General features: G+C 35.4%; 1 protein-coding gene across 1 annotated transcript in view; it reads left to right on the top strand.

Moving 5' to 3' along the window:
* LOC131875075 (uncharacterized) overlaps nucleotides 1-22,213 on the top strand; it is a 153,333-nt gene that overhangs the window by 75,455 nt on the left and 55,665 nt on the right. The gene's annotated exons all lie outside the window — the stretch shown is intronic.

Here is a 22,213-nt window from a genome sequence, read left to right as displayed (position 1 = left end):
TCCACCCATTTCATGTTTTTATGACATTTTTTCTTGTGAGTTTAGAAAACTCAATGCTTGGTTCTCCATATAGACTACAAATTCCTTAGGAAGGAGATATTGTATCCACTTCCTCAAAGCCTGCACTAAAGCATTTAAGTCAAGATCATAAGAGGAGTATTTCCTTTTAGCATCACTTATCTTCTCACTATGGAAGGCTACTGGTCTTTCTTCTTGGATTAGGACAACACCTACTACAACATTGCTTGTATCACATTCTACTATGAATAGTTTCTCAAAACTAGGCAACACTAGCATTGGTTGAGTAGCTATCTTCTCCTTCAAGGTTTCAAAACCTTTGTTTTCTTGTTAACCCCACTAAAAATTTGCCTTCATGCCACCTCTAATGGTGTCTAACATTGGTGCACATATTGCACTGAATTGCCTAATGAAATTCCTGTAGTACTGATCTAGTCCATGGAAGCTTCTCACCACTGTTGCTGACATAGGAGTAGGCCAATTTACTATGGCTTCAACCTTGCTGGGATCCATCTTGAGGTTTCCTTGAGACAACACAAACCCAAGGTAAAACAACTCCTTCCTAAGAAAATCACATTTATCCAAGTTCATGATTAACTTTTCATCATACAATCTTTGTAGTACATCTTGCAAATGAGAAAATATGATCTGCCCTATCCTTCCTGAAAATGAGAATATCATCTACATATACAACCACAAATTTACCTATGAAGTCTTCATCACCTCATTCATGAGTCTCATGAAGCTTATTGGAGCATTGGATAAACCAAATGGCATTACAAGCCATTCATAAAGACCCTCTATAGTCTTAAATGTAGTTTTCCATTCATCACCCTCCTTAATCCTAATTTGGTGATATCTACTTTTAAGGTCAATCTTGGTAAAGTACTTGGCTTCCCCTAAACAATCCATTAGGTCTTCTATTCTAGGAATTGGAAACCTATATCTGATGGTGATCCTATTTATAGCTCTACAATTAGCACACAATCTCCAAGTACCACCTTTCTTTGGGGCTAACACGGTAGGGACAACACAAGGGCTAATGCTTTTCCTTATTAGGCCTTGGTCTAAGAGCTCTTGAATTTTCTTGGCAATCTCAACATTTTGTTGGGGAGTCATTTTATAAGATGCCTTGTTAGTAAAGGATGCTCCAGGAATGAATTCTTTTTGATGGCTTATGGTTCTTTTAGGAGGTAAGGTGGCTGGCTATCAATCACTTACTATGCCTTTGAATTTCTTCAACAAATCTTGCACCTCTATTGGCAAATTTGGCTGCTCTTTATTGTCTTCATCTTTGGGATTCATTACTAGTGCAAACCCTATACCTTCACCTTCCTCAACTATCTTCAAGAACTATTTTTCACTCACCAAAAGAACATTAGGACCTGCTGCCCTCTTTTCACCTTCTTCAAGGATAGACTGAATCTTGAATGTGACGCCATTTTTCTTGGATGAGTATGGATTCTTGGCTCCATCATGAATAGCTTGTCTATCAAATTTCCATGGTCTTCCCAATAGAATATGGCATGTATCCATGGGTAGGACATCACATAACACCTTGTCCTTATACCTCCCAATGGTAAAATCCACCAATGCTTGCTCATTAACTAGGACATATTGGCCTTTGTTCAACCAAGTGACTCTATATGGATTATTGTAACGTATCCTTTGCAATTTGAGTTTACTCACTGCCTCTTCTGACACAATGTTGTCTGTAGACCGTGAATCAATGATCACCTCACAAACTTTGTCCATAATCTTGCATTTGATTCTAAATATGGACCTTCTTTGGCTTGGCTCTTCTCTGGCCAGTTCTTTGATCAAAGTTCTCCTTATCATCAAGTTGTCACCTACCTCTGATTCTAAGGTAACCTCTGAAGTCTTGCTGCTTGAAGACTCTTCTTGAAGATAATTCACTCTTCTTTGATTACCATGTGATGATGTTCCCTTCTCTGGACACCTATATGCTGGATGACCAAGTTGGTTGCAATGGTAACACTTCATTGTTGCAAAGTATGAGGAACCTCTACCTTGGCCACTAGATCTTCCTCTAAAACCACTATTTGATCCCCTTCCTCTATTGAATCCTCCTCTATTAGTTTTACTCTCTTGTTGCTCAGTGAGTTTAGACTCACCTTGTGTTCTTTGTTCTGAACTTCTTCCTTCAAAGCCTCCCCTATGGCCTCTATTATCTTTTCCTCTACCCCTGCCCCTATTGTTGCTTGAGTCAAGTGGTCTTTTTAGTTTTTCCTCCACCTTAAGGGCAAGTTTATAGGTTTGATGGACTATTTTTGGGCTCATTAGACTGATTTATTCTTGGATGTTCCACTGTAGACCATTTAGGTACCTAGCAACCTTGAGACTCTCTTCTTCCACTACATTTGATCTAAGGCTAAGTTTGTGAAACTCCTACGTATAACTACTGACATCAAGGTCCTTTTGTATTGATTTTTGCCTCTTCCTATGAATTTTCACTTCATAGTCATTAGGGAGATAGACTTCTTTAATTTTGACTAACATCCCTTTCCAAGAAGAGATGGGTGCTTTACCCATTTTCTTCCTCTCATCTTGCACAAATTTACACCATGTGAGAGCATCTCCTCTCATCCTTGACTTGGATAACTTGACTCTCTGGGCTTCTGTTATGCCTTCCCATTCAAAATGGTTCTCCATGCCTTCTATCCATTCTAGAACCACTTCTAGCTCCATCTTACTAGTGAACAATGGCAATCCTTCCAGTGATTTACCACTCAAGGCCTTCAATGCCTTCAGGAAAGGTTCTTGTTCTAGGATTGGATCAGGTTTAGGTACTTTGTCTATCTCTGACACTTATTTACCCTTCCTTTCTTCTCCTTCAACCTTCACCATGCTATTGTCTCCTATAGATTCTACTGAGGACATCTACTCACCTAGCCCAAATCTTATAGGCTATGATACTAATTTGATGGGGCTCACCTAGTTTGCTAACACTTCACCTAGTTGATGTTGCTCAATTCCACCAAATATCCTAACCTAATTGCACTCCAGACCTCCAAGTCCTTCTCAATCTCTTATAGGGCTTGCTTCTTAACCATTCCAAGGTGTTTGCTTCAAGTTTTTTAGCTAGGAACCCTCCCAATTCACAATGCATCCCATGTGCTCATCATGGTTGTCTTGGATTCAACTTGTCAAATTGACCTCCTATTGTTAGGAGTTGATTCAGAGGTGTGGAGGTGGATTCTAACATGTTTTGAATACCTTTTGGGTCCGTTGAGGTTTGCAATCATTAGCTTTCTTACCGATTTCACCATTTTGCCTAGAAAAGGGCTACAAGGAATTAGCCCTATTAGGCCTCCTAAAACTAGTTTTCTAGGGCTTGAGAGTAAATGGTACAAAAGACCCCTCAACAAGTTTGGATTTTCTTCAATGACTCATCTAACCTCAAGTGAATTTTGTTGTTTTGGCTCCTTACTTTACCGTACAATGTCCTAACCTAAAAATGAGGGTTTTGAAGGGTTTCTAGGCCTCCTAGCCGGCAGTGACTGGTCAGTTTGGTGTTTGCGAAACAATTGGATTTTTCAAGGATCCCCCTTGCACTGGAAAATTTTTACTAACTTTGTGGACCCCTCCAAAAGCTTAGATGTTGGTTTGGCATTCACCCCTACACTTTGCACTTCAATTTCACCTTGTCTCCTCTAGTCGGGTTGCTCCTGGACTCGCCTAAAACAAGGTGACAATCATATCAAATATCATCTCTAGCACTTGTCTCTACATATGTACACTATACAAGTGGTTTTCCTCCATGTCCAAATAGGCCGTGATGGTAGCATGTGTAGAATTCATGGGGCAACCATTTTACATAAAATTGTTATATACAAGCCAAAATTGGTTGTTTGCAAACCAAAATAAGAAAACACTAATAAAAACTATCTACAAAGCTTGAAATGGAACTAAAAACTCTGAAACACAATAAAGAGACTCAATAAATTACCAGATCAATGGATTCTATCCATTTGCATTTACAAAAATAAACAAAACAAGCCAAAATGCTGCCAACTAGTCTGAAAAATTAGTAGTTTCAGATTGTTGATCTTACAAAACAATAGCTCCAACCTTGGTAATCATGTAAGAGAGGGTTCTTATAGTATTCCCCAGATGTGGATTCATTCTAGGGCATTGGACAATCCCTAACTCCATCGCTAACCAATTTAGGACAAAAGTTGTCATGACAACTTTTTGCAACTTTGCACTTTTTCACTTTTTGGCCTTCTAAACCTATGAGGCCTATTATAAGTCATCACACATGAATTTTAAAACATTTCTAAGACTAATTTAACCCTCCCTAATGCCTATACCAATTTTTGACACTTTTCACCAACAAGAAGGTCAACTACCCACTCAAACCACTATTTATGCACAAAATGCAAACCTAGGAAGAAACTAGCTCTACTAGGCCTACATTTCACTCATCACACTCACTCTTGGACCCTCTTGTAGTACTTATTCACTACCTAACTTGACTATGGTCAGTACAAGCCAAAATTGAGAAAACTACTAGCCTTAGTCCTGGGTGTTCCTGCACCATTCTCTCAAACAAAAGAAAATCATGTCACCTCCTTGGGAATCAGATTCTGATCAATGCCTAGCTTCTTAAACTGTGTCTCAAAAACCCATGTAGCTTCAACATCATCCATACCCTGCCGTTTTATTAGGTGCTCCAAATAGGTTTTATGCCTTATCTTCTTGGTGATCCTTGAACTCAACACCTTCTCAGCCTTTGGAATTGGTTTGGCTGGTAGTTGAAGGTCGTTCACATCATCTGATACCTCTGAGTGACTTCAATCTAAACCTTGAATTTGTCCCTTGTATGCAACTAAGTCTGCTATGTTGAAAATCAGTGACAATCCTATGTCACTAGATAGGTCCACCTTGTATGCATTTTCTCCATACTTGGCTAGAATGGCACATGGACCTAGCCTTCTCATTTGCAACTTGTTAGGCACTCCTTGTTGTAGCTTTGCTTTTTTTAGGTGCACTATGACAAGATCTCCCACTTGAAATTGGAGGTTCTTCCTTCTTTCATCAATGTTTTGTTTGAGTTTGGTTGTGTTCTCCATCAAAGCTTGCTTGATTGATTCATGTACCTCCTTCATTGATTGAGCAAAGTCTTCTGCATATCCACTTCTTGTTGCTACACTACCTAAGTCTATCAACTCTAAAATACCTCTTGGATGCACACCACAAACCACTTCAAAGGGGCTCTTGTTGCTAGTCCTATTCATCGTATCATTGTATGCATATTCAGCTTGTGAGAGTACTTGGTCCGATGTCTAACCATACTCTTTAGTAAGGCTCCTTAATAAGTTTCCCAAGCTTCTATTCACCACTTCAGTCTACCCATCTGTTTGAGGATGGTAGGCTGATCCAAAAGAGAGGTTGGTTTCAAGCTTTTGCCAAAATGTCTTCCAAAAATGACTCATGAACTTTGAGTCCATATCTGAAACAATGCTCATGGGTAAACCATGTATCCTTACTACCTCTTTCAAGAACAAATGAGCTATTTGGCATGCATCATGAGTAGTCTTACAAGGCACAAAGTGAGCCATTTTGCTAAATCTATCCACAATGACATAAATGTTGTCAAATCCCTACATTGTCCTTGGTAAAACTACTACAAAGTGCATACTAATGCACTCCCAAGGTCTATTTGGTATGGGAAGAGGTTGGTATAAACCGGCATTTGAAGAAGTACCCTTGGCCTTTTGGAAAACTATGCAAGTCTCCACATAATTTTTCACATCTTGATTCATCCTTGGCCAATAGTAATACCTCTGAACCAACCCTTGAGTCTTATTGACTCCAAAATCTCAACTAAGGCTGCCATTATGCTTCTCTTGAATAAGGTTTTCTCTCATTGAGCCTCTAGGCACACAAAGCTGCCCTCCTCTAAACAATAGTCCATTTTGAAAAGTAAAATCAGAATGCTCACTATGGAAGTGGTTTTGATACTCCTTACACACCTTGTAGGCATTTGAGAAGTCCTCATCCTCTGGGTACAAGTATCTAAAACTGTCAACACCTATGCTCCTCAATTGGATTTCTTGGACTGTCAAAATTCTCCTGCTTAATGCATCAACAACCTAGTTTAACCGCCCTTTCTTGTGCTTAATGGTGAATGTGTAGGCTTGCATTTACTCCACCCATTTCATGTGTTTATGACTTAGTTTCTCTTGTGAGTTTAGAAAACTCAATGCTTGGTTGTCCGTATAGACTACAAATTCCTTAGGAAGGAGATAGTGTCTCCACTTCCTCAGAGCTTGCACTAAAGCATATAACACAAGATCATAACAGGAGTATTTCCTCATGGCATCACTTAGCTTCTCACTATGGAAGGCTACTGGTCTTTCTTCTTGTCTTAGGACAACACCTACTACAACATTGCTTGCATTACATTCTACTATGAATAGTTTCTCAAAACTAGGCAACACTAGCACTGGTTGAGTAGCTATCTTCTCCTTCAAGGTTTCAAAATCTTTGATTGCTTGTTCACCCCACTAAAAATTTTCCTTTATTCCACCTCTAATGGTTTCTAACATTGGTGCACATATTTTATTGAATCACCTAATGAACTTACTATAGTACTGAGCTAGTCCATGGAACCTTCTCAGCTCTGTTGCTGACTTAGGAGTAGGCCAATTTACTATGGCTTCAACCTTGTTGGGATCCATCTTGAGGTTTCCTTGAGACAACAAAAACCCAAGGTAAACCAACTCCTGCTTAACAAATTCACACTTATCTAAGTTAATGGTTATCTTTTCATCATACAATCTTTGTAGTACATTTTGCAAATGATTAAAATGATCTACCCTATCCTTACTGAAAATCAGAATATCATCTAGATATACCACCACAAATTTACCTATGAAGTCCTTCATCACCTCATTTATGAGTCTCATGAAGGTGCTTGGATCATTGGATAAGACAAATGGCATTACAAGCCATTCATAAAGACCCTTTGTAATCTTAAATGCAGTTTTCCATTCATCACCCTCCTTAATCCTAATTTGGTGATATCTACTTTTAAGGTCAATCTTGGCATAGTACGTGGCTTCCCCTAAATAGTCCATTAGGTCTTCTATTCTAGGAATTGGAAATTTGTATCTGATGGTGATCCTATTTATAGCTCTAGAATCAGTACTTAATCTCCAAGTACCACCTTTCTTTGGGGATAACATGGTAGGGACAACACAAGGGCTAATGCTTTTCCTTATTAGGCCTTGGTCTAAGAGCTCCTGGATTTGCTTGGCAATCTCAACATTTTGTTGGGGAGTCATTTTATAAGATGCCTTGTTAGGTAAGGATGCTCTGGGAATGAAGTCTTTTTGATGGCTTATGGTTCTTTTAGGAGGTAAGGTGGCTGGCTGTCAATCACTTACTATGCCTTTGAATTTCTTGAAAAAATCTTGCACCTTTATTGGCAAATCTGGCTGCTCTTTCTTGTCTTCCTCTTTGGGATTCATTACTAGTGCAAACCCTATACCTTCACCTTCCTCAAGTTTCTTCAAGAACTATTTTTCACTCACCAAAAGAACATTAGGACCTGCTGCCCTCTTTTCACCTTCTTCAAGGATAGACTGAATCTTGAATGTGACTCCATGTTTCTTGAATGAGTATGGATTCTTGGCTCCATCATGAATAGCTTGTCTATCAAATTGCCATGGTCTTCCCAATAGAAGATGACATGCATCCATGGGTAGGACAAGACATAACACCTTGTTCTTATACCTCCCAATGGTAAAATCCACCCATGCTTGCTCATTAACTAGGACATGTTGGCCTTTGTTCAACCAAATGACTCTATATGGGTTGTTTTGAGGTATTATTTGCAATTTGAGTTTACTCACTGCCTCTTCTAACATAATGTTGTCTGTAGAGCCTGAATCAATGATCACCTCACAAACTTTGTCCATAATCTTGCATTTGATCCTAAATAAGGACCTTCTTTGGCTTGGATCTTCTCTGACCAGTTCTTTGATCAAAGTTATCCTTATCATCAAGTTGTCACCTACCTCTGATTCTAAGCCAACCTTTGAAGTCTTGTTGCTTGAAGACTCTTCTTGAAGATAATTCACTCTTCTTTCATTACCATGTGATGATTTTCCCTTCTCTGGACACCTATATGTTGGATGACCAAGTTGGTTGCAATGGTAACACTTCATTGTTGCAAAGTATGAGGAACCTTTACCTTGGCCACTAGATCTTCCTCTAAAACCATTGTTTGATCCCCTTCCTCTATTGAATCCTCCTCTATTAGTTGCACTCTATTGCTGCTCAGTGAGTTTAGACTCACCTTGTGTTCTTTGGTCATAACTTATTCCTCCACCTTAAGGGCAAGTTGATAGGCTTGATGGACTGCTTTTGGGCTCATTAGACTGATTTGTTCTTGGATATTCCATTATAGACCATTGAGGTACCTATCAACCTTGAGACTCTCTTCTTCTACTGCATGAGATCTAAGGCTAAGTTTGTGAATCTCCTCCATATAACTCCTAACATCAAGGTCCTTTTGTCTTAATTTTTGCCTCTTCCTATGAATTTGCACTTCATAATCATTAGGGAGATAGACTTCTTTGATTTTGACTAACATCCCTTTACAAGAAGAGATGGGTGCTTTACCCATTTTCTTCCTCTGATCTTGCACAAATTTCCACCATGTGAGAGAATCTCCTCTCATTCTTGACTTGGCTACCTTGACTCTCTGGGCTTTAGTTATGCCTTCACATTCAAAATGGTTCTCCATGCCTTCTATCCATTCTAGGACCACTTCTGCCTCCATCTTACCAGTGAACAATGGCAATCCTTCTAGTGATTTACCACTCAAGGCCTTCAATGCCTTCAGGAAAGGTTCTTGTTCTAGGATGGGATCAGGTTCAGGTACTTTGTCTATCTTTGACACTTCTTTACCCTTCCTTTCTGCTCCTTCAACCTTTACCAATACTTCATCTACCTTGGTTTCAACCTCACCAAGCTTACTCTCCAATTCAAGCAACTTCTCCTTCAGGAGTCTATTTTCTTCCTCCTAATCATCCACTTTCTTTGCCAACTTTGCATTGGTCACCATGTTGTTGTCTCGTACAGATTCCACTAAGGACATCTACTCACCTAGCCCAAATCTTATAGGCTCTGATATGAATTTGATTGGGTTCACCTAGTTGATGTTGCTCAATTCCACCAACTCTCTAGGCCTAATTGAACTCTAGACCTCCAATCCCTTCTCAATCAATTCTAGGTCTTTCTTCTTAACCATTCCAAGGTGTTTTCTTCAAGTGTTTTAGCTAGGAACCCTACCAATTCACAATGCTTCCCATGTGCTCACCATGGTTGTCTTGGCTTCAACTTGTCAAATTGACCTCCTACTATTATGAGTTGATGTAGAGGTATGGAGGTAGCCTCTAACATGTTTTGAATAACTTTTAGGTCCATTTGAGGTTTGCAATCATTAGCTTTCTTACCGATTTCACCATTTTGCCTAGAAAAGGGCTATAAGGAATTAGCCCTATTAGGCATCCTAAAATCAGTTTTCTAGGGCTTGAGAGTAAATGGTCCAAAAGACCCCTCAACAAGTTTGGATTTTATTCAATGAATCATCTAACCTCAAGTAAATTTTGTGGTTTTGGCTCCTTACTCCACAATACAATGTCCTAACCCCAAAATGAGGGGTTTGAAGGGTTTCTAGGCCTTCTAACCGGCAGTGACTGGTCAGTTTGGTGTTTGGGAAACAAATGAATTTTTAAAGGCTTCCCTTGCATTAGAAACTATGTACTAACTTCATGAAGCTTAGATGGTGGTTTGGCATTCACCTCTACACTTTGCACTTCAATTTCACCCCGTCTCCTCTAGCCGGGTTGCTCCTGGACTTGCCTAGAACAAGGTGACAGTCATATCAAATTTCATCTCCAGCAGCTGTCCCTACATATGTACACTATACAAGTGGTTTCCCTCCATGTACCAATAGGCCGTGATGGTATCACGTGTGGAATTCATGGGGTAACCATTTTACATAAAACTTCTATATACAAGCCAAAATTGGTTGTTTTCAAACCAAAACAAGAAAACACTAATACAAACTATCTATAAAGCTTGAAATGGAACGAAAAGTTTTGTAACACACCAAAGAAACTAAATCCATTTGCATTTACATAAATGAACAAAGCAAGCCAAAATGTTGCCAACTAGTCTGAAAAATGAGTAGTTTCAAATTGTTGATCTCACAAAATAATAGCTCCAACCTTGGTAACCATGCAAGAGAGGGTATATATAGTATTCCCCATGCGTGGAGTCATCATATGGTGTTGGAAAATTCCTAACTCCATCGCTACCCAATTTAGGACAAAAGTTGTCATGACAACTTTTTGCAACTTTGCACTTTTTCACTTTTTGGCCTTCTGAACCTATGAGGCCTATTCTAAGTCATCACACATGACTTTTAAAACATTTCTAAGACTAATTTAACCCTCCCTAATGCCTATACCAAGTTTTGACACTTTTGACCAACAAGAAGGTCAACTACCTACTCGAACCACTATTTATGCACAAAATGCAAACCTAGGAATAAACTAACTCTACTAGGCCTACACTTCACTCATCACACTCTCTTGGACGCTTATAGAGTCCTTATTCACTGCCTAACTTGGCTAGGGTTAGTACAAGCCAAAATTGAGAAAATTACTAGCCTAAGTCCTAGGTGCTCCTGCACCATAGGTGTAACATACAGAGTTTCTACATGATCCCAATATTGACTTCTCAGACTCTTAATGTAAATCTTCATTCTGTCGCTCCATATCCTATAGTTATCTTTGTTGAACTTTGGACCTTCCTTCTTCATCATGATCTACAAGATCTTTTCCTTAAGTTTTTTGGCTTTTAGGTAAAAGACGACTTGAGAGGCTTTGATACCAATTGATGGTATGATGAAAGAATAAGTATCCAGTATATTACTGAGAATGGGGGGGGGGGGTGAATCAGTAAACTAAAAAACTAATACAAACTTCCCAATCTCAAATTCAAACTCACAAATTAAACTTTCACTATCAATATCAATACTCATAAGAATACTCAACATCAACCGGTTAATTGTTATAACAACTTAATAGTAAACAAATTCAATCTTGTAAACATAAAAAATGCTTAACCATATATCAACATACTTCATCTCTCAATGCTTCTAGTTATCATGCCTTATCATAAGTTAATCAAATCAACAAATAAGATCATAACCACAAAAACATTCACCACTTGACACAAATGTTTATATGTGGAAAACCCAAATAGGTAAAAACAACTGTGAGATGAGACTCACAATATAGCTATTTGAACTCTTCTGAAGTTCGCCTTGTTAGGAGACAAGCCTGTTAAAGATTTTACAATAAGTCATGTTAAGAATTGATCCTATTAGGAATCAACCGGTTAAGGGATTTACAAAATGCCTTGATGAAAAGCAAAATACCCTATTAGGAGTAACCTCCATAGAGGATTTGAGAACTAACCAAGCTTGTTAGAGATTACCCGGTTAGGGGATTTCACTTCTGATGTAATTGTTAGAAAACAATAGGTTTTCTTGATCTGTCTGAATAGCACTACATTTTCTTGATCAGATCCTTTTAAGCTTCAATCTGCCTTTACTCAAACTGCAGATCCATTCTCCCATTAGGCAACCACACACTCAATTGATTTCAGCCAACACTTTGCCAACAACTTTACAAACAACTTCATCGACTTTAAATACAAATCAATTAGGTCGGTAACACAACAAAAACCTAATTCTCTTATCAAGATTACAAATAAATTGGTTCAAGTACGACCATTGGATTTACATAACAATCTATACACATTCTTCAAGAAAATTCTAGCCGCTCCATGATCACCGCTTCATCGGACTTGTAACTTATTATGCACTATGCATTAGATGCAATCCACTTTGCTCATTCCCTAGAGAATCAAACAAATGAACAAACAGGCCAAAACAATTTGAACTAATCCTCATTCAATGATTACACGTGTCGCCATCATTACTGCTCATCATTAGATCTTAAACCAACAAACTTGATCGGTTAGGGTTTAACGAAAACAACTGGCAGGGTTTACCGGTTACATTGCATAGAAAGGGTTTAACCTTATACACCGGTTTACGGTTTACCGGTTCAACTCACAAACTTACATACCGGTTAACACCATCTTCCTCAAAGCTCTTCCTACCGGTTACAAGACAATATCAATAACAACAATATCAGCAATATCATAAATACCATTACCAGTTCAATTGAAATCAATGACAACATAACATATTATTAATGCAATCTTCATGCAAATTCCAATAGGCATAACCTTCTTAGGAGATTTATAGGTTCATCAAGATTGTATGTTACACTCTTAGGCTAGTGATAGGTTCATTGCAATAGTCATAACTTCATTAGGATATCCATGGGATATTTAGGACAAGCATATGTTTGTTAGGAATGCCATAGTTTCATTATGACTATCATAACCTTGTTAAGATAGGCTTTAACTTCTTTAGGACTTTCATAATTATCTTAGGATAGTCATAGCTTCACTAGGACTATCATAACTTCATTAGGTTTATGCTAATGAATGCACATCAATCATAGCTTCATTAGGTTTGTCATAACAAAATATGTTTTTCATCATTTGAGTACTATTCTTATCATTCATAAAGAGTTTGTGACCATCCTACATTCATTAGAAATATCCTAATGAAGTTACATAGATTCATTAGGATATTCGTAATGAATGGAGAATGGTCACAAACTCTTTATGAATGATAGCAATAATACTCAAATGATGAAAAATATGTTTTGTTCTATTTTTATAATACGACCCTAGAGGGTGGAAGAAGATTAGTTAAGAAAAGTGGGTTTTCATTTTTGCTCAGATGGAACATATCTTTTGTGACTACCATAGAAAATTTAAGAAGGTGGTATCTTGAGAAAGATATTCTTTGGAGTAGAATTGCATTGGTTTGTACATGAGTACCTAATCAGGCCTTGTTGCCAATACCCATTCATGCTTGTATTTTTCAATCATCTTGAGCTTTTTAGCTGCTCCCCAAGTCCACTTTAAGAGGGGTGTTGGAGTAATTACGACAATTATCTAATTATTTAATTACTCGGGTCCTTTAATTACTTTATTCACTTAAGATAAACTTAGATTCTTTTTCCTTGTATTTTATTTATCTAATAATATCTTAAGTTGTTTCATTCATTATGATTGTGACACTTGGCACTAGCTAATTTCATCTCGAGCTTTAGGATTTTGCATCTAGGGTTTCATTCATTCTTTTATAAGGGTTCATTCATCCATTGTAAAAAATATTTGTGTGTAATTAATATAGAATTATCAGGTTGTTTTGAGAAAATTATTCTTGCTTAATATTTATTTATGAAAGGTGGCGTGCTTGCATATGATTCTTGGCTTGTGAGGTTGAATCATCAAATTCTACAAAAATATGACCCATAAAGGAGCATTTAAAGTTTAGGTATCAAATACAAAATTGTATTAGAGAGTGCTTAGGTTGGGGGTGAAGAAGATGCTAACATCAATAGTTAAAAAAGTCAAAATCACTAGAATGTACTCTATTTGGATTAAGTATTGTAAAACCACCCTTAATATCACTATAAAATTACTCCAATTAGATGTGAGGCTACTATTTTAAAATTTTAAACTACTTGTGGTAGGAAACTACTTAGAAGATTAAAAAAAATATTTTGCATATGTAGGAGTAGAGCATCGGTGATGACACAACTAAGAATGCCCATCCAATCCAACCGAGCTTCCTATGGTAGAGCAACTAGTAATAGCAACTATGTAAGAGGTAAGGCTATGCCAAACTCATTGCTACAATACCCTACAAGTACTATGTAGTCATAAGCGTATGCAATATTAATTTATTTTCACAAACATATGATCCATATGGCTAAGAGAAAACTTGAGTAGACATAAATGCTCCAATTTTAATTATTTTACTTTCAATCAATATGTTTAGGCCTTTGAAATGTGATGGAAGTATCAATTTTACCTAAAATGATACAAAGGATTAGGTACCCACTAGATCTAGCTTGCACTTCCCAAATTTAAACTCTTATTGATTTCAATTTTAATGTCCAAAATGAACACATTAAAAGGAAAATTTAATTTTCTTGGATGATATGAACTTAATGGTGAGCTTATATACACTTAAAAAATCACCCAAATCTTCCTACAAAAGAAAGCTACAAATAAATAACTTCAAAATCTAGTATTACTAGTATATATTTTTTCTAATTCTCTAGATCATCATTTGACACAAGAGAAGAGCATACTAAACTTTCTTTGAGAGAAACCATTGATCCCTAATATTCAAAATCAACTAACTTAATAACATCATCTTTAAAATCCATAATTGTTATGAGTTGATAAAAAAATAAGGAAAATGAATAAAGAATTATATATTGAATATTTTGGAAACAAGTGATTAAGAGTAACTTGCAAATATGTAGGCCTTTGGGATGCATGCATTAAGGAGATAAAATATACAAGAGGCATGAGTTAATTCTCAATCGCCCTCAATAAGAGGTGAGTGAACTCATTTTAATTAAGATAGAGGTTGCACTTAACTACCATCAAGAATGAATTGATAAGCTAGTGGTGCCACTTGTGTAGCTCAAGTCAAGGTGAACACGTGTCATTATTATCTACTTAGCTATGAGTAATTAAATATCTTGATTATGTTGGGTAAAGTTATTAAATAGATGTAATTCACACTTATGATAAAACATATCCAAGGCGGATAAAAAATTACACCAAAAGAGGGAGATTAAAGGTTGCATAAAATTTAGAAAATACTTGGAATTATTATTTCAATCAAAATAATTTTTAATGACAAGTCAAGGAAACTAGTTCAAAGAAGTAAAGTCACATATATGTTTTTTTAATTTTCAAACCCCTTTTTAAGGAAACTCTAAAAATAGCAAATACTTGGAATTATTCTTTATCAAAGCAAACTATGAAATCAATTTGTAAAGATCTTTATTCCCTTTATTAGATGACATCCACGAAGAAGAAAAATAAATGCATGGCAAGAAAGATTTTATTTTTCACTTAGGTTTTTTCTATCAAAAAAGGAAATATCATAATCAAATTATTTTTTCTTTCCACCTAGAATATTCTAGCCAATAAAAAATTGCTACCCAACCAAATATTATTTTCTTAAGCATATTAAGTTACTGCTTCCATATCTTAGTAAGAGATGACCCAAAACCAAAAAGAATGCTAAGATACTAAGTTATTTCATTGTGTTTGATCTATTATGAGTCTTTTGCAACAACTTATGGATGGAACCAATTTGACTTTCCAAGAACTCAATTTTAAGATGTCTTGATTAATGTTGTAACACAAGAAATTATAAATCCGAATTTCCTTAAGGTATTCAAATCTTTTTCTCAATTGGGTGAAATACGAGGTTATCATCAACAAATTGTGAATTAATTACAATAATATTATGTGGAACAAATAAACTAAATATTAGTTACAATTGATTATATCTTTGTAATAAATGACCCAAAACATCAATAGTGAAAGCATAAAAAAGAGTGAAAGAGGACAACCTTACCTAATAGATTACTATAATTGGAAATTTTTAGATATTGTGTTGTAACTAGTAAGTAGGAAATGGCATCTTTGCGATAATTTGAACATGAGCATTAATTTGAGGTCCAAACACTAATCATTGCATCATTGTGAGAATTAAATTCTAATGTATTTTATCATAATCTTTGTCAAAACCTAGCTTGACCAAAAATATATTTTGGCTTGATTGTTGACCCCATTCACTAGTTTCTAGTGCTAGAACTAGATTATCAACAATATATATTCTACCAAGAAAATACACATGATACCTTAAATCACTTATTTAATTCGAATAGCTAATTCCTTAGCAATAATCTTACACAAAAATGCTTAATAGTATAATAGGCCATTGGCTAGAAATGGTCTTAAAAGCCAATGTTTCCCCTCATCTTTTTAGAGCATCTTGTTCTACAATCTACCTCTTATCTTTTTCCTCATCTTAAATAAGATTCATTGAATGTGATCCAAAAGCTTAATTATAGTTTTTCACGAAAAATATTATTTTACATCTATAATAGAACACAAAAGCATAATGTTTTTGATAGAAAGAATGTCTTCATTTCTTTCCTTAAGAAGAAGTTTAATTAAGTCTTTATTGATGCATAGACCTAAATATCCTTCTTCTTTTTTTTCAAAAAAATCAACATATAGAGTTTGGTAAAACTACATAGACATCTCATTAATGCTTGAAATTTTGTATGCATGGCTTCTATCTATCTAAAAGAAAGAAGTTAATCCCAAAATTGGTTGTACCCAAGATTAATCTTTTTTAGCAATACAATCTTAAACTATATCTTCAAAGGTTTCTTGTTATCTCTCCATTTTTTCTTTTCGAAGATTTTCCCATAAAAATCTAAAAATAGTAAAGCTATCTCAAGGGATCCATCGGCAATGATTTCTCCTTTTCATGATTGTAGTTTAAGTAATTTAAAAAGAATTTTGAGCCTCTATTTTTGTTATGAACTCTATAGAGACTATCTCTCATTAGAATACCTTGTCTTCTATAAATGTAAAGTATACACAATTGAATTTCAATAGAAGCAATAGAAGCTTCATCATAACATTGTTAAGATAAAAACAAGTTATTTCTTACCATGGCCCAATTTTCTTTGAAGAGTTTTTTTTCTATATTTAAGTTGTTGAGTTGTTCTTCTACCAAAGAAGCAAAGGAATTCAATTCATTGAAAGAGGGTAGCCCAACACCACATATTCTATGAAGCTTGGGGATGTAGTTTCAAATTCTCGCTAGAATAATAACACAATCAAGATTTTTAAATGTGATGTATTAGATTTGCAAGAAAGTTAAAACGATAAATTATTAGAATAAGAAAGAAAAATAGAATGAAAGATTAAAAAACGATAATTTCAATCCAAAAGTTATAAGAGATATTTAATCCATTTTAACTATATAATTAATTCATGTGAACCAATTATGTATATAATATCTAACATGTAGAAAACCAACTACACCCCAATAATTATTGGGACAATATTTCAAACAGATGATAGTTAAGTTTAATCTTTCCACATATTATAAAGTGGCAATAATAACCACTCTATAACAAACCACTAATTTCTTTTAGGAGACGTGTAAGAATGAGAGTATTTGGTCCAACAAAAGATGGGACATTAATAATTATAGACAAGGCCAAATATTTTGCCCCCATTTTTAATGGGAGTAGATTACTTTCCTCCTACGACGATTTAAATATATATAAAAAAAACCGTTCAACGTAAATGGTATAATATTATTACGTAAGCTTTTCTCGGGATATATGGACAATGCCTCCTTTAACCGTATGATATTCCATGTTATTTTCGTTATATACAAAAAAAACTGGATTCTAATAATAAATTAATAATAATTATTTAGTATTAATAAATTAGTTTTTAAAGGAGAATTATTATATTGGTTTAATTTGTAAAACTTGATTAATTTGTTGATTGTTTGATTAATGATATCAAAATATTTAGAAAAGTGTGTATTCGCTGTTTCTTAAAGGAGATTTCCTTTTTGAAGAGACTTACAATTCATTGATATAAATCTATCGATTCAATGTAATATAATTCTTATGTTTTAATATCTAATTTATAATTTTAATATTTTATTATTGGTATGGTATTTTATGGGAAGGATTATCTCTTTTTGTATTAGATATTTTTCTAGGTTTTTCTATTGTAGCTTCAAAAAATACAATAAAAAATTACTATTTGTCTTTTCAATATTTCTATAATTATCTATTATTTTCTCTTATATTGTCCTTTTGGTGATCTTGGTGGCTAAAATAGTGGTTCTAGCAGTAATGGCATCAATTTTTCCTCATTTTTGTAGTAAATTTTTTGGGATAGATATCATATACTAGAAGTTGCAAAATAAGTGTCATTGGTGGAGTAATGACAGAGCGAAGACAAAAATGCAAATCCTTCCACAATTTGCCATAAGAAGGTTGCAGAGATCCTAATTGAAGAGGCATCATCTACACTAGTAGTATTGTGTAAGGGACACATCCCAATAAATATATGTATAAGAATAAGGTATAATGTAATAGTAGACATAGGAGGAAAAGGAAGAATATGATGAACAAGATGAATGATATGTGCAATGATACGTATATAGAATGTATGTATAAGGAGATGGAGGATGTATTAAAAGGTTGAATCCTTACACATATATACGTGAATGGAAAATCATCACACACACACACACATTAGGAGTTCTACATATAATATGTGATTTGTTTATGAATAACCTATTTTTTATATTCTATTAAATTAGTTTTGTATAGTCTGGATCAACTCCTTACACCCTTTGTATGACTAAGTCTAGGGGTATACATACACCATATATAAATTACTTAGGCCTCAAAACTCTACTCTATGTTCCCAATTTTCTTGCTAACTTTAGTTTCATTGTCAAGACCCTAGTTATGTTATATGAAGGAGTCTAAGGGAAAATTCAAAATTTAAATTTTAAAATAGATAGAAGGATTAGAAGAAGGGATGATTTTTTATTATAAATTGTAGCATTATCTCCTTGGTGTGTGCCTTGTGAGGGGGGGCTAGGCACCAAGGCAACAGACAATTGAAAGGAGGGGATCTCTGAAAGGAATTATTGAAAGGGTGTGAGCCATACTAAGACTACCATGGAAAAATTCAAAGGATTAATGTAATCCCTGTATACACCTAAAATGGTTTGAAGATAATTAATTAAATAAGCAATTATTTAATTAATCTCCCTCCCCAATTTAATTAAATTCACGAAGCAATTTGATTAAATTTCCCCTTTCATCTACTTATTAATAAATCTAAGGATTTATTTAATAGGTTCATAATCCCCTTTAATTAATTAATTCCCCCATCAAAATCATTTCTTCTAAATCCCTAATTAATTAAAACAAATCAAATTCATGAGTTGTTGAGATTAATTAGCCTTTTCCCATTATTTGAATTTTTAAATTCAAATTCTCCTAACTTCTACCATTCCTAAACCTAACCCATTCTACCTACCCACATGTCCCCTTTCATCCAACATCTTCTAGAACCTTTGTGACACTTATCACTAAGTGTTCCCTTTCATCTAACCTCTTCTAGAAGCCTCTTGACACTTGTCACCATAGAGATGATAGATGTTCCCTTTAATCCAACCCCTTTGCCATCCTCCTCCAATTTAACCATTGATATCTTTAGATCAATCTTGACCTTTGATTCTTGCCACCTCACCCCTAGCCTTGGAAATATTATAAATAGACCTCATTTTGAGCAATATGGATCCCATCTCATTCTCATCTTATGCATTGTTACTATAGACATCTAGCTTCTAGTTTATCATTCTTAGCAATGTTATCATGTTCAATTTTAGCTTAATTGCATCTTAATCTTAGTTCATTTTCTAGATCAATCATGAAATCATATAGCTTAATCATGTTATTCTTGCTAGATCATGCATTTTCATCATTCAAATCCTCCATCTAAGTGTAGTCAAGTCACTGGAGTATGCATAATCAGATCTGAGAGCATTTTTCATACTCACATTTACTAGGAGGCAATAAGTCGATTAGCTATGGTTTTGTCTTTCTTTGATTTAAATCTTCTAACCATGCTTGTAATGATTTATTGAGTGCATTGTGGTTGCAGGTATAGGTACACTTCATAGAGCACAACATTTTGGCACCCACCGTGGGGCCGGAATCATCACTTTTGGCCTCTTAATCTTCAGCAAACTTCATCTTTGTCCGACTCTGGTTCAGATATTCGTACGAGTTGCCTTTTCAGATTGTACGAACTTCCTTTCAGCCTAAGACGACACCTAATCCTGACTCGTACTAGGTATAATTATGTGTCGTACAAGCTTCTATGTTGCAAATTCTTTATTCATACTAGGTCTAAAGTTGTGTCATACGAGCCTCTTCTTTTTACATGAAAACTTTTGCTTTGTCATACAGACTTATATCTTGTGTCGTTCTAAGCTGCATATCCTGTCGTATGAAACTCTGCATTTGTCAATCCAGAGCTGTGTCCTGCATGCCTGTCTGAGATTTGTCATTTCGGCATGATCAATTTGCAGTAAGCATAAACACCTGTTATCTGCCAGTTTGTGCTTAGATTGTTCGCTCGGTTTTCTTGGTCAAGTTATCACCTATCATAATCAGACTTTAGAAAATATACACCTCAAGATTTTCAAGTGCTCAACCCCAACAAGTTCAAAATCTAAACATCTCAAAGTGCATTATCACCCTCTTTGATAAACTGATCACTCAAACATAGTTTCTCATCAGGATCAATCATCCTTTATCACGAAACTGAAACGTTTGGTCAGGATAACCTTGTCCCACATCGTAGGATATATCATTCCTACTGGACTTGGTTCTTATCAAATCATCATCATTGCACTCCTAAACTGAAGATCAAAAAACTTGCAAACCTTTAAACACCTGAACCATCTTTTAGTGTCATATCAACTCTATCGTATCTACATTGATAGTTGATCACTTATCAAAACAACTTTTAGACAATCAAACCCCTGAAACGGAAACAGAAACAGAAACATTTAAAATAGCTGAAAATCATATCAACATGACATACCAAAGCAAAATACACATGAAAAACCAACATATCAGAGAAATCAAACAAGTTCAAAATCAAAATCCAACTATGTTAAAACCTCACAAGGATTTAAATACATCTCAAAAGAAAGGTGGCTCTTTTATGCACCTCTTAAAGAGATCCCTAAAGGATTTGGCTAAAGAAGATCAAAATCATGCACCCATGTCTAGCAATGGCTCATCCCCCCATAAGAAAATTGACTCTCCAAAGGCATCTATTCCCACACCTCTTGAAAGCTTGAAAGAACCTTTCATAGCATCCTTGCCAAATAATGCATCCAAAGCTAAATTTCCCCAAGCAATATCCAGGATTACCATCAAACCTATTTCAGAGGATCCTATTCAAATCTCATCTCCTTCATATCAAAGAATTAATTCATTATAGCATCCCCATAACGCTTCCTTGCAAATTGAAGTCCTAATTCATAGAACACGTGTTAAACATGTCCTAATAGATGGGGGAGTTGGCTTGAACATTTGCTCTATGAATCTTGTCCATGATCTAGGATATTCAGAAGATGCAGTTGATCTCCAGAAAAAGATAAAAATCAAAGCACATAATGAAGAAGAGCATTCATCTAAAGGAAGGTGATATTACCCATCACAGTGGGACCTTTGCAGAAGGACATCACATGCCAAGTTCTAGACATGGACCTACCATACAATATACTCTTGGGGAGATCATGGATTCAGGACATACAGGCTATTCCATCAACATGTCATCAGTGCTTAAAGTTTCCCTACAATGGGAAGGAAATCACAATATCAGTAGACCCAAATCCATTGCAGTGTTGTAATAATCTGAAATCAGCTCAAGAGGTCATTGTTTCACATAACAAAGAGGTAACACCTTCAAGCACACAATCCAAGGAATAATCATTTGAATCAATTATGTCAAACATGGAAAAACAAATGCAACTAAGAAATCAAGAGAATGAAGAATATTTTCTATCAAGGAAAAACAAAGAAGAGCAACTTCAAATTGAGAGGGATGAAGAAGCAGATATGGTAGTCGATGTAGTTCACACATATGCTGAACAAACGTTAGGAACTTGCCTACTTGAATCAGAATCACATTCAGTTGACATGGACTTAACCTAGGACAATCAAGATTTTCTTATATGAGGTCATTCTTACGAGAGTACCATTCTAGACATGGAAATACATAATGAAAGATCTGACATCTCTATCATGACCCCTAATATCTTTGAAACTATTCAACTTGAAGATCCTTTATCCTTAAGCTATCTTGAACCTATGGACTGGGAAAATGAAGGACATACTGACATTGATACCTTACCTAATGACCATGCCATATCCTTATATCTTGATGAAATCAAACCCACAACAACTTTCACCAGGGATTCCGCTAATGTATCTTTGAGTCAAGTGGGTGCCAAATCTCCTAGTCGCAAAAGTGAAAATAAAGAAAA

This window comes from Cryptomeria japonica, chromosome 4, assembly GCF_030272615.1.
Source record: "Cryptomeria japonica chromosome 4, Sugi_1.0, whole genome shotgun sequence".
Taxonomy (NCBI): domain Eukaryota; kingdom Viridiplantae; phylum Streptophyta; class Pinopsida; order Cupressales; family Cupressaceae; genus Cryptomeria; species Cryptomeria japonica.
The sequence above is the reverse complement of the archived record's forward strand: the minus strand, read 5'-3'. Positions and strand labels throughout refer to the sequence as shown.